The 12342-nt window shown below is 41.4% G+C and overlaps 1 pseudogene; it reads right to left on the bottom strand.

Annotated features, from left to right (window-relative positions):
- Positions 1 to 331: 331 nt before the first annotated feature.
- LOC147439501 (uncharacterized) lies at positions 332 to 668 on the bottom strand (annotated as a pseudogene).
- Between the last annotated feature and the right edge of the window lie 11674 nt (positions 669 to 12342).

The following is a 12342-nucleotide window of genomic DNA, read 5'->3' on the forward strand; positions in this document are numbered from 1 at the left end:
GTTTGTACCTTTGCTTGTGGATGACATGCTTTGGTGATTTCTGCGTCTAAAGTGACTAGAACAATCTTTTGTGCCTCTATTTTTGACCAACTGCTTGAGTCTTTACTTTCCTCTGCCGGCCGGACAGAAGTAAGTTGACTCTTTTCTTCAGATGCAATGCTTACCATGGCCATTGGTTCACATTTCTCTTTACTGATCTCTTTGTTCATCTTTTGATAGGCTCCATGTGCTTGACACACCATTTGCTTCTGATTGTTCAAATCAAACATGATTTGTGTCACCTTTGTGTCTTTGGCATCTTCCACCGGCGAGACAATTTTAGTATCTGACTTTATGACCGGCTCTGCTTTTTGATTCTTGCCATCATTTGAACACATTGAGATGTATTTTTCTTGGCTTTGATACTTGATCTCTGCTTCTGTTGAATTCTTGGGTACATCCCTGAGCGATGAACTATCTGTGCTATTAGCATTATTATGTAGAATCTTTGATTCCACATTTCTACTTGATGAAATCTTCAGTGGCAAGTCCTTGACTTCCCGTGCCCACTCTGGTTCTGGATCACAGATAATTTCTTCATCCACTTCCTCTGACATTGGATCGTCCTTTGCATCCTTGTCGGATTTTTCAACCTCAGGCTTGAAAAATTCCAAGCTATTTGAGACCATCTGACGTAGCTGATCCTTTTTGGCAGCTTGATTTTCAATCGAAATATCATTGACGCCTTTGACCTCCAATATTTTAGTCATCAGTTTGTCTCTGGTATCCTTTGACAAGATTTGCTTCCTTTCTAGCGACTTTCTATTTGGAGATGTCTGCTTTAATGATTCAGCTGCTTGCAGTCTGATACTGTCTCGTTTTTCCTGCTTCATCATATCTAAGTGCAACTTTACTGGGCAATCAAGTATTAGATGATCAATGCCACATTTGTAGCAATGCCCCTCAATTTCTACTTGTTCCATACCTAGTCGAGGTATTTGTCCATAATACTGTTGGTATTTGTTGCCCATAGCATCTTTGAACAAGTATGTCATCAGCATGACATGTAGATACTTATAAACCAACACTGACGCTGGCTTTGACTGATTGCCTTTATCTTTGACTGTGGCATCTTCAAGAAGCTTGTAATAGCTTCCATTATAACCCTGGTAGATGGTCGTTTCAGCCCCTGCTTCAGTGACCAACTTTAATTCTATGTCTGTTATCAACATGTGATCCTTTATCTGTGGCTTATGTATAGTCTTGGGACTATGTTGTCGACTCGATCCTTTATGTGGCTTCTGTTGTCCGTTGAATTGTAAAAGAGGATTGTGACTCTCCTCCTTTGTTTGCAGTTGATAGGATTGTCCTGATGGCAATAAGTGAGGTGGAGATTGGACTCCCCCCATCCGAGTGTGTTCCCTATCTGTAAGAGGCATCTTTATTATGCCAGATGTGGATATTCCAGCTTTGTCATCTAGCTCAGCTGATTGAGCTAGGTTTTGGTGAAGTCGTGCTAAGTCATTAGCTGATACTTCCATTGATTGTACGTGTGTTTGTGTTGGTGCATTTTGTGGTGCATGTGCAGTGTTCTGTACATGTGAATGTTGTGTTGTGGCACTCATTTGTGTAATGAAAGGAGTTGAATTGTGCTCATACAAATTCACATTCTGATCCTGTGTCTGTGGAAGCCTAGGGCTTTCAATTTTCACTTCCTTATCTTCTAGCAATGGACTTTGTGCAATAGTGGCAGTATGACTAAGATTTACCTGGTTGGATATCATTTCGTCATGTGTCCGTCGTTCAATTTGGTCTTGTGGAGTTGCAGGTGATAAGATGAAAGCTATAGCTCCTTGTGAGAATTTATCTGCCATACAATCCATATCATAGTATCTTCCATCTATATCGTAGCTCTTGTCTCCGATGCACGCTGCCCATAGCGTCCGAGGAACAAACTCGCTATATGTCCTTGCCCCTTTGATTTGAATCCATCTTTGCCAATCAGAATCCACATAAATTGGATCTTTCCATCTAGTTTCGTGGATCCAATTGAGAGCTATCGCTTCAGGTTGCTTGTTGACTTCCGAAGTTGTTGAAGGCAACTGTTGTTTGCACATGGCCTCAAGGAATTCTTTCCTGCTGACTGTATCTTCATTTTTTGGCAGATTGAGTATAGTAAGCCCCGTCTCTTGAGTGATTCCTCTGTTCTGAGCCACCGCTGTATCTGCATTGGAAGCTAAAGGTAAGCTCATTATCAAGCGGTAAACATTACCACTTGTCGACACGTATTTGTAACCCAACTTTGAACCATCTTCATGAGCTATGAAGCATTGATCTGGCTCTTCCGTTGCTTGATGAGTTGTTTCCGCTTTGTACCATCTACCTTCCATGTCTCTATAGAGACTGCTACAGTTTTTGTCTTTGTAATTTGACTTTATCAAGTGCACCGTGACTCGAAAACTGCTAACCTCTAGAAGATCTTGCCTGTGCAATTTTGTTATGTCCAGCTCACTACCTGGTTTGAGCTTCATGTACACCGATCCCAAACAATCTTCCATTAAGTTTTTTTGCGAATTTGCCATGTTGGTAGCTTCTTCTACTTCCAAAACCTGTATTGTCGGACTTTTCAGAGCATTTTGCTTAGATTTTAGATAGCGATTGTCTGCATCATCCATGTAGCATGGAAAGTCTTTGAAATGCCCTATTAACTCCAACCTGACGCTAACTGATTTGACTGTTATTAATGAGCTTGAAGCTGCATCATAACTGTTTTGATTTGCCAATGGTGCCATTGACTGTGGCTGTTGCATCTGCTGCTCCATTATTCTTTCAGCCCTCTTACTAACCTGCTGAGCACTTGTATTCCCTTTTTCTAGCCTCTCCCACGGGTGACCAATGGTTTTCCTAATTCGAAGCTCTCTGCTAGGCTTAGCTGTGATCTCGACGATCTGATTTACCTGTATAGCTGTAGCACTAGTTGGCAAAATACTTACCACTGTACTGCAACGACTACTCCCTTTGTGATACCTCGATTCCAGTTGATTGAGCGATGAAATTTGCTCTTTATCTGCAAAATTGTAGATTAGCAACGCACTTTTGACTTGAACTAAAACGACCTCGATTTGCCTGTTGACAGCACACTCTATATGGTGTTTAATTTAAATTAAACCACCACGCAAGTGACCATAGGTCATCCGACTTCTGCAATGTATCTGTCCGCAACTTTTGCTTTTCCGGCCTCACTATTACTCTTATCCCTAGCACGCTCAATTTTTCTGCTTCAATTTGCTCCTTTGATGACTTGCACGCAAAGTTCTACCTGGCAGTGCTCAATTTCCAGCCTCCTTAAGGTCATTACCATTCACTGTAGTTGCTTTTGCCCAGATGGATTACCACGTCATCATTAGGTGTAGGTCTAGCTGCCGTATGTAGCACTAAAATGTAACAAGCAATGCCAAACCCAAAATTTCAATGCACACCCTCGATGATCACATCCAACTAGCACCCATACAGCATGCCTTGGTAAAATGGCTCGATAATTGGTGCAAGAAGGAATGTGGTATGCTAGATAAAAATGTCAAGCTCTAGCACGAATCCACAATTTGAGTACAACCTTGCCAACAAAATTCAATGATCAAATAGAATTTCATATTCCATGCTCTCTTCTAGAGAATTTTCACGTACACAGCAAGAGAGAGAGAGAGAAAGATTTTGACCGCTAAATCCGTTTAAAAAACCATTTTTGTGCTAAGAGGAGTATCACAAGCAAATTATTTTCATTTTTCTTGCACTTGATCATTTCAATGCTAGGCTTGCATCTTTTGAGCTCACCTCCGACTTGTGCTCAAGATTTTTCCTAAATTCCCCAAGGTGGAGATAAAGAGGGTGGGAATAGTCTCTTTGATTTTTTATTTTTTATTTTTTTTTGTCTATAGCTTGCTGGCATCGAAAATTTGGTCGAGTCCAGACTGTGGCGGACTGAGGTATGCGTAGATGCCGGGGTGGCAGAATTAGCGAGCGTGTGTGTGTGTAACATGAGGCTCTGCACTGCCTAACAGAAGAAGCACAGGCCGCAGAGCTATGCTTTGAAAGCAAAAAGGCCCGAATTCACACTGTGTGTGAGACTTTCAAGACGGTGGGATTTTACTGTAGAAGGTGGTGCAAAGCTGAATCGGCAGCAGGGATTGAGAAACCGGCTGCCCGTATTTGAAGGCAATGTTGAGTTGTACACGATTCTATCATCGTGAGATCCTACAGAGGCATTAAAGGAGAAGTGTGTGTGTGTTCGTTCTAGGCCAGGTATATGGTGGCGCATCAGGAGCAGCCCTGCAGTTACTATGCGTGTGTGTGTATGAAGACTTCGCGAGTTCACGGGTGTGAGCGATTCAAGGGAGCCGGGGCAACTGAGCGAATTCCGGGAGCTGCATAATAGGCGGTTGGTGCGTGTGTATGCGTGTGTTGCAAGCGCGAGTCCCGGTAGAAGAGGTTGCCAGCCAAGCAAGATATAGGGCCGTTGGTAGGGGCCAATCAAGATTTTAGACCCAGCATGGCGAGGTGAGGTCGTGCTGCAAAACGAGCAACTTTAATGGCAGAGATGTGTGTGCGTGTGTGTGGGTTCGGCATCGATAGCCAAGGCGGGACCAGGGAAGTGGGGTCGCGAGCTGTGGGGCCGCAGGGCCGGGAGCGCAAGCGCATAGGAGGTAGGTCAGAAACGCGTGCGTAGGATGTTTAGGCGGGAGCAAATGCGCGTAGGATGACTAGGGGCAGCAAAAGCGTAGGACATCCAAGGCGGGACTAGGGCACGTAGAATGACTAGGCAGGCTCACGTAGGAGGTCAATGCAGATAGCGCCAATGCGTAGGAGGTAGGTCAGGGCCAGCTCAGCGCTAGTGACAGCGCAACAGCCGATTCAGCGCGGCGAGATAAGGGAGGCAGGTGAGTTTTTTTTTTAAAAAAAAATTTATAATAACAAAAAATCAAACAATTTAATTTTAAAAAAACACACACATAAATTCAAAAAACTAACAAAATAAATACAAAAACACACTAATATACAAAAAATACATTAAAAATTTCAAAAAAATCATACAAAAATTCAAAAAGGCTCACAAAATAAATTAATAAAATACACAAATAATCAACAACCACTTACAAAAATACAAAAATGAACACAAATAATAAATAAAAAACACAAATAATTCTAAAAACTCACAAAAATCAAAACATGCACAAAATTACTAAAAATCACAATTAAAATATAATAAATAAAGAAAATACAAAAAAACACAAAAATAATTCAAAAAAGCTTAAGTATGCTCACATGAAAAGCATTGTGTATAAGCCAATGGTTGGTCAACTTGAGTTGACAAGCTATGTCATTGATTGGCTTCAAAATTTGAAAAGGACCATAGTATCTTTTTGTTAGTTTAGCATAATACTTTTGATGGCTCGTAGGATTTTTTCCCGTCGTTTGCCTCAATCAAGCCTTGGGAAAATAAGATCCAATCATTTTCTTTGAATGTTAAGGCCCTTATGTACTTATCAGCAACAACTTTTTGCCTTTGTTGAGAGATGGATATAGCTTCCTTAATCTTTTGGAAAGATTCTTGTAGGTCACGGTTATACTCATCACCGCAGCAGCGAAGATCTTCCCATGTACTTTAAGTAGCAAGGGACTTTTATGTTTTCCCTCTATGATCTCAAAAGGTGACTTTCCCATAGTAGTATGGACAATATTATTGTATGCAAACTCTACAAGGGGTAATTACTTCTCCCATTGTGAGCATTGATCTACTTCTATAACATAAGTCTTTAATAAATCGAGAATTGTAAGATTGGCTACCTCACTTTGGCCATCCGTTTGTGGGTGATAGGCCAAAGAGAAATTCAATCTTGTACCTAGATTTTCAAAGAGACCTTTCCAAAAGTTATTGGTGATTCTAGGATCTCTATATGACATGATGGATGTTGTCAATCCATGGTGTCTGAAAATCTGAGATATGAAGAGGGTTGCCATTTGGTAGTCTTTTGGACATGAATAAAGTGTGCTTGCTTACTAAACATGTCAAACTGTTGTCCATATTCTTGTATTACTGTGGATAGACTTGGGTAATCCAAAGATAAAATCCATGAATATACTCTCCCATGGTGAATTAAGGATTGGAAATGGCTGGAGTAATCCAGGTTGCTTCCCTCTATCATACTTGGTCTTTTGGCATACCACACGTTTTGAAACATACTCTTGTATGTCTACTTTCATGGTAGGCCAATAGAAGTACGTCTCTACTCCTCAAAGAGTAGGTTGAATGTCTCTAAGCCCTGCATAGGGAGGAGCATGGGATTCATACATGACTTTCTCACGAAGAGAGTGGGTAGCACATAGCCTATTTCCATGGAGAATATAACCATCCTGCAAGGTGAATGGCTCTTCTTTATTTCCCAATGCAAGGGATGACATTATTTTTTTAAAGTCAGGGTCAGCAGCATACTCATCTATCATAGAAGATAGATCATTGTGGGTTGCTATAGACACCACATTAACCCTCGTTTGTTGTGATAGTGCAATGGCCACTTGATTATGCCTACAAGCAATGTGAGCAATTTGAAAATTAAATTGCGAAAGAAAAATTTTCCACCTCATTTGCTTGTCAAAAAGCTTGGTTTGCGTCATGAAGTATTTGAGACTTTGGTGGTACGTTCGCAAATAAATGGAATCCCCAATAGATAGTGCTTCCATGTGTCTAGGTCATGTAGAACAAGTAAAAGCTCTTTTTCATAAATGCCCAAGACCCGTTCATCAGCATTGAGCCTTCGGCTCTCATATGCTATGGCATGCCCTTCTTGAACCAAAACGGCTCCAAGGCAATCACCACAAGCATCACATTGGACCTCAAATGGTTTTCAAAGATCCGGAAGCATAAGTGTTGGTTGGGAGGTAAAATTCTCTTTGAGCTTGTCAAAAGCATTTTTCTCTTTAGCAGTCCATGAGTACTTAACGTTCTTCTTTGTTTAGTCATGCAATGGTCTTGCTATTTGAGAGAATTTTTCTATGAAACGTCTATTGTATGCACACATACCAATAAAGCTTCTTAGCTCATGTAGATTCCTTGGGTTAGGCCATGATTTAATTACCTACAACTCTGATGGATCCATATGAATACCAAATTGAGAGATAATATGACCTAGGTATTGAATCTCTTGAAGTAAAAATTCACTCTTCTTTTGATTGATAAAAAGCTTGTTCTCCCTTAAAGCTTGAAAAATTACCTCAAGATATTGCTTGTGCTCCTCCAAAGACATGGAGTAGATGATGATATCATCAAAGAACACTCCAGTAAACTTGCTGTGGGGTCTAAAAATGTTCTCCATTAAAAAATTGAATGTGGCTGGTGCATTAGTCAAGCCAAAAGGTATGACTAGGTATTCATAAAGACCAAACATTGTACGGAACGTGGTCTTTACGATATCTTCATTCACTATCCTTATTTGATAATAGCCACTTTTAAGGTCAATCCTACTGAAGTAGGTAGAGCCTTGTATCTTATCAAACAGATCTTTGACCCGCGGTATGGGAAATTTGTTTTTGATAGTGATATGGTTTAGCGCTTGATAGTCCACACACATGCGGTATGTTCCATCTTTCTTTTACACTAAAAGGACTCGAAAACAAAAGGGAGAGGAGCTAGGCCTCACCATACCTTTGTCTACCAATTCTTGTACTTGCCTCATGATCTCCTCTTGTTGAGCTTGGGAAACTTGATAAGGAGGCTTGTTAGGCAGCGAGCTTCCTGATAGGAGCTCAGTTCGATGGTCATCATCCCCTTGTTTTGGAGGTAAGTCCATAGGGATAACATCGATAAAAACATCTTGGAATCCATTTTGAAAATTAGACAAGTCTAACTCTTCTTGATTCCTACCATTTTCATTTGATAAAACATTAGGACCTTCTACAGATTGTTTGTTAAAATCATGTACGCAAATTGAGCTTTTCATTGATTTGTCAAAATTAGGAGAATTTACAAGGGGTATGGTACGACCAGGCTCATTAGCATCTACGTACATGTTCTTTTCCCTGTGCTTGAAATACAACCTTATTTACCTTGATTATGTAACATCGATTTGGAGAAAGGGGCAAGGTTAGCTATGCCATGTGGCCACAAATGATTGGCTTCTTTAGATAAAGGCGGGAGGATAAGAGAGAGCAATGGCGTTAAAAAAAATGGATTGAAAATACGCGGCTACATATATGCATGTAGCCAGAGAGAGAGAGAGAGAGAGAGAGAGAGAGAGAGAGAGAGAGAGAGAGAGAGAGAGAGAGAGAGAGAGAGAGAGAGAGAGAGAGAGAGAGAGAGAGAGAGAGAGAGAGAGAGAGAGAGAGAGAGAGAGAGAGAGAGTTGCAGCCCCTTCCGCCATCTCCATTGGAAATGGAGTCTCTTGCAATGCACTGATTGCGGGATACCCGCAACAGTAGCAGGGACAAAAAGCTCTAGGCTTTTTTCAATAGCTGCAAAGTGACGGCCTTTGTCCAAATGAAATCACCTATGCGTGCATCTTGAAGGCATGGAGGGCCAGGTAGCTCTGGGCTGTTTTCAGTAAATGCAAAGAGAGAAAATGCAATCACCTACCCGTGCAGCTTGAAGCCATCTCGCATCGTGCAAGATGTTGGTATCGGCAAAAGAGTTCACGATGATATTGTTATTTAGGGGTTGTCGACAAAAAACTTTGTGCTTGGCACTATCTTGTCTGTGTGTGGTCGGTATGTATGCCAAATGTGGTGAACTTCAAAAAGCACAGAAAGTGCTTGAGGAGCTTCTAATCCGGAACATCTTCTCTTGGAGTGCATTGATTGCGGGATATGTACAACAGGAACAGGGCTAGAAATCTTACCTATGCAGTAGCGTAGGATACATTTGCGATAGTAAATAACACATACTTAGCCAACACATTAATGAGAATGTATATCAAGCGTGATCTACTTGTCCAAGCGTAACAAGTCCTTGATGAGCTATTGTGCTTGGCATTGCTTGATATGTAGTTCACGATGATATTGTTATTCAGGTGTTGTTGACAAAAAACTTCGTGCTTGGCACTACCTTGCCTGTGTGTGGCTGATATGTATGCCAAATGTGGTGCACTTCAAAAATGACGGAAAGTGCTTGAGGAGCTTCCTATCTGCAACATCTTCTCTTGGAGTGCATTGATTGCGGGATATTCACAACAGGAGCAGGGCCGGAAATCTTACCAAGGCAACAACAACAAGATACATTTGTGATAGTAAATAACACATACTTAGTCAACACATTAATCAGTATGTATATCAAGCATGGTCTACTTGTCCAAGTGTAACAAGTACTTGACGAGCTGTTGTGCTTGGCATTGCTTGATATGTATGCCAAATGTGGTGTACTTCAAAAGCACCTTGAGGATCTTACTGTTTGAAACGGTGTCTCTTGGAATGCACTGATTGCGGGATACCCACAACAAGAGGGAGGAAAAAAAGCTCTAGCCTATTTTCAACAGATGCAAAGTGATGGCCTTTGTCTAGATGAAATCACCTATGCGTGCATCTTGAAGGCATGGAGGGCCAGGTAGCTATGGTTGTTTTCAGCAAATGCAAAGAGAGAAAATGCAATCACCTACACGTGCAGCTTGAAGGAATCTTGCATCATGCAAGATGTTGGTATTGGCAAAAGAGTTCATGATGATATTGTTATTCAGAGGTTGTTGACAAAAACTTCATGCTTGGCACTGCCTTGTTTGTGTGTGGTTGATATGTATGCCAAATGTGGTGCACTTCAAAAAGCAGAGAAAGTGCTTGAGGAGATTCCTATCTAGAACGTCTTTTGTTGGAGTGCATTGATTGCGGGATGTGCACAACAGGAGCAGGGGTAGAAATCTTACCAATGCAGCAATAGCATGATACATTTGTGATAGTAAATAACACATACTTAGACAACACATTAATTAGTATGTATATCAAGCGTGGTCTACTTGTCCGAGCGTAACAAGTCCTTGACGAGCTGTTATCATTGGCACTGCTTCATATGTAGTTCATGATGATATTGTTATTCAGGGGCTGTTGAAAAAAAACTTCGTGCTTGGCACTACCTTGCCTGTGTGTGGTGGATATGTATGCCAAAAGTGTTGCACTTCAAAAAGCACAGAAAGTGCTTGAGGAGCTTCCTATCGGCAACGTCTTCTCTTGGAGTGCATTGATTGTGGGACATGCACAACAGGATCAGGGCCAAAATCTTACCAAGGCAGGAGCATCAGGATACATTTGTGATAGTAAATAACACATACTTAGTCAAAATATCAAGCATGGTCTACTTGTCCGAGCGTAACAAGTCCTTGACGAGCTGGTGTGCTTGGCATTGCTTGATATGTATGCCGAATGTGGTGCACTTGAAAAGCACCTTGAGGAGCATACTGTTTGAAACGACATTGTTAGGAGTTTTTTTGGAAGAAGTGATTGCGCATATGTACATACACATGCATGGTGCATCGAATAAAGAATTGCCCATTGTCCAGAGCCTGGTGGTTACGTGGGACCCATATGTGTACAGGTAGGACAATGTGTACATAGTACATCGATTCTCATCATCACCAATACCAGTGTGTTTTTCTTACAATAATGAGGATTCGGTAGCATGTAAAACTTCTCAAGGAAGCTATCAGCGGGCTGAGGCCATGAGGTAAGCAGGTGCGTCAAATGGTGTTGGGTCGTCATCCTAGCATAGGGGGAAGATCAACATAATGTCAATCCGAGGAGCACGATCCGGCTAGGGCATGGAAACACACAAGTGGCGTTGTGCGTGCCAAATGGAGGATTAGGAGGTGAGACCTACACACAAAGAAAGCTACGGAGCGGGTGTGATGATGCTACAAGGAGTGAGCACACTACTAACTCTACCATTCGGCCTAATCTCTCACACACAAGCTTAATCATGCACTACTCTCTAACCAACCACTAATCCAACTATAATCAAACAAACCATGAGCATAGATTAGCATAGAATGACCACATCGGGCACCAACACTCTACACAATCCTACACACACTTAGTAGCATGCTTAATCAAGAGGAAAACATGAAAAAGAGAGAGATTAATCACAAAATCAGCCACTAATCTTTGATTAATCGAGGCATTGATTACACCAAGAGCAAATGAGAGAGAAGAGGTTAGAGTTTAGCTATTGGAATGTAGCCGATTCGTCCATGTGCGCGCGTAGAGAGCTCAAGGACTCCATAGCCATCTCCTTCTTCACAAAGCTTATCTCAAGTGAGTACGAATCCCCTTTCAGATTGTGCATTTTGAGTTATATACTCACTAGACTTTTTAGAAGTGGCTGGGCGCCCAAATGGCCAGACTCACTTAATCTGCTATCTGCACTGCCTAGGATCTAAATGTAGCTCAATGTTTACAACTTGGAACTCTTAATGAGCCCAAAACATGATTACAATCCGCATTTGTGGTCATTTGTCGGAAAATCCTAAAACTTAAGTGACCGTCACTTGTGACCGTAACTTCATGGATAGTTGTTAATTCTGACTCTTCTCTGCATCTGTAGCTTGTGTTGCTTCATCTTCATCTTTACTTCACATCCGCATCATCTGGCCTCGTTAGTATTTACTAAAAATAGTAAATAGCATCTTTGACTGGGCCGTTTGGCCATTGTTGACTTATCCAGCAAACAAATGGCGTCAGGAGGTCGAATGGGGTCAAGAATTGCACGTGGATAAGTACGGACACAACGTGGGTGTTTTTTGTGATGAATTATGCAAAAATTTCATCATGAGAACTATATTTGGGGCCACTTCACGTGGTTGTGGGATGCATTATTGGAAAAAGTTGAGTGCCAAGTGTGCGGATGGATGTAGAAGGGTGACAAAAATGCACTGCGTGGCCATTTTTTGGCCTGTTCGGGGTCCGTCTGAGGTTAATCAAAAGTCCAAAGGTGCCCAAGGGATAAAATGAAGTGTGGACACTGAAAAACCTGAGAAGAAAACTAGAAAAGTGTGGAGAGAAGAGGAGGAACAACCGCAACTCAATTTTTGCTGTTTTTGGAGCCTGTTTTGGCCATAAACTGCTCATCCGAGGTCGAATTTGAGCACTTTGATATTGCCTGGGGTTTTGGGCCATTCCGGACACAATGGTGCTGTCCATTTTGCCAAATTCCTCACTATTTTTTTTGGCTGTTTTGGATGTGTAAGTTTCTCCTGTGAGCGAAGCCTCTGCCCAAGTTTGTAATTGTATCTGACATATTTCATCCATATTGTGTGAGCTATTTGCCCCATTTGTGTTGGACCAAGCTCAGTTGTATCTAAACATCATAAATATTTCTCTTTTGAGCTGAGTTTATTT

Source organism: Adiantum capillus-veneris, chromosome 16, assembly GCF_014529385.1.
Source record: "Adiantum capillus-veneris isolate H3 chromosome 16, ASM1452938v2, whole genome shotgun sequence".
Classification (NCBI taxonomy): domain Eukaryota; kingdom Viridiplantae; phylum Streptophyta; class Polypodiopsida; order Polypodiales; family Pteridaceae; genus Adiantum; species Adiantum capillus-veneris.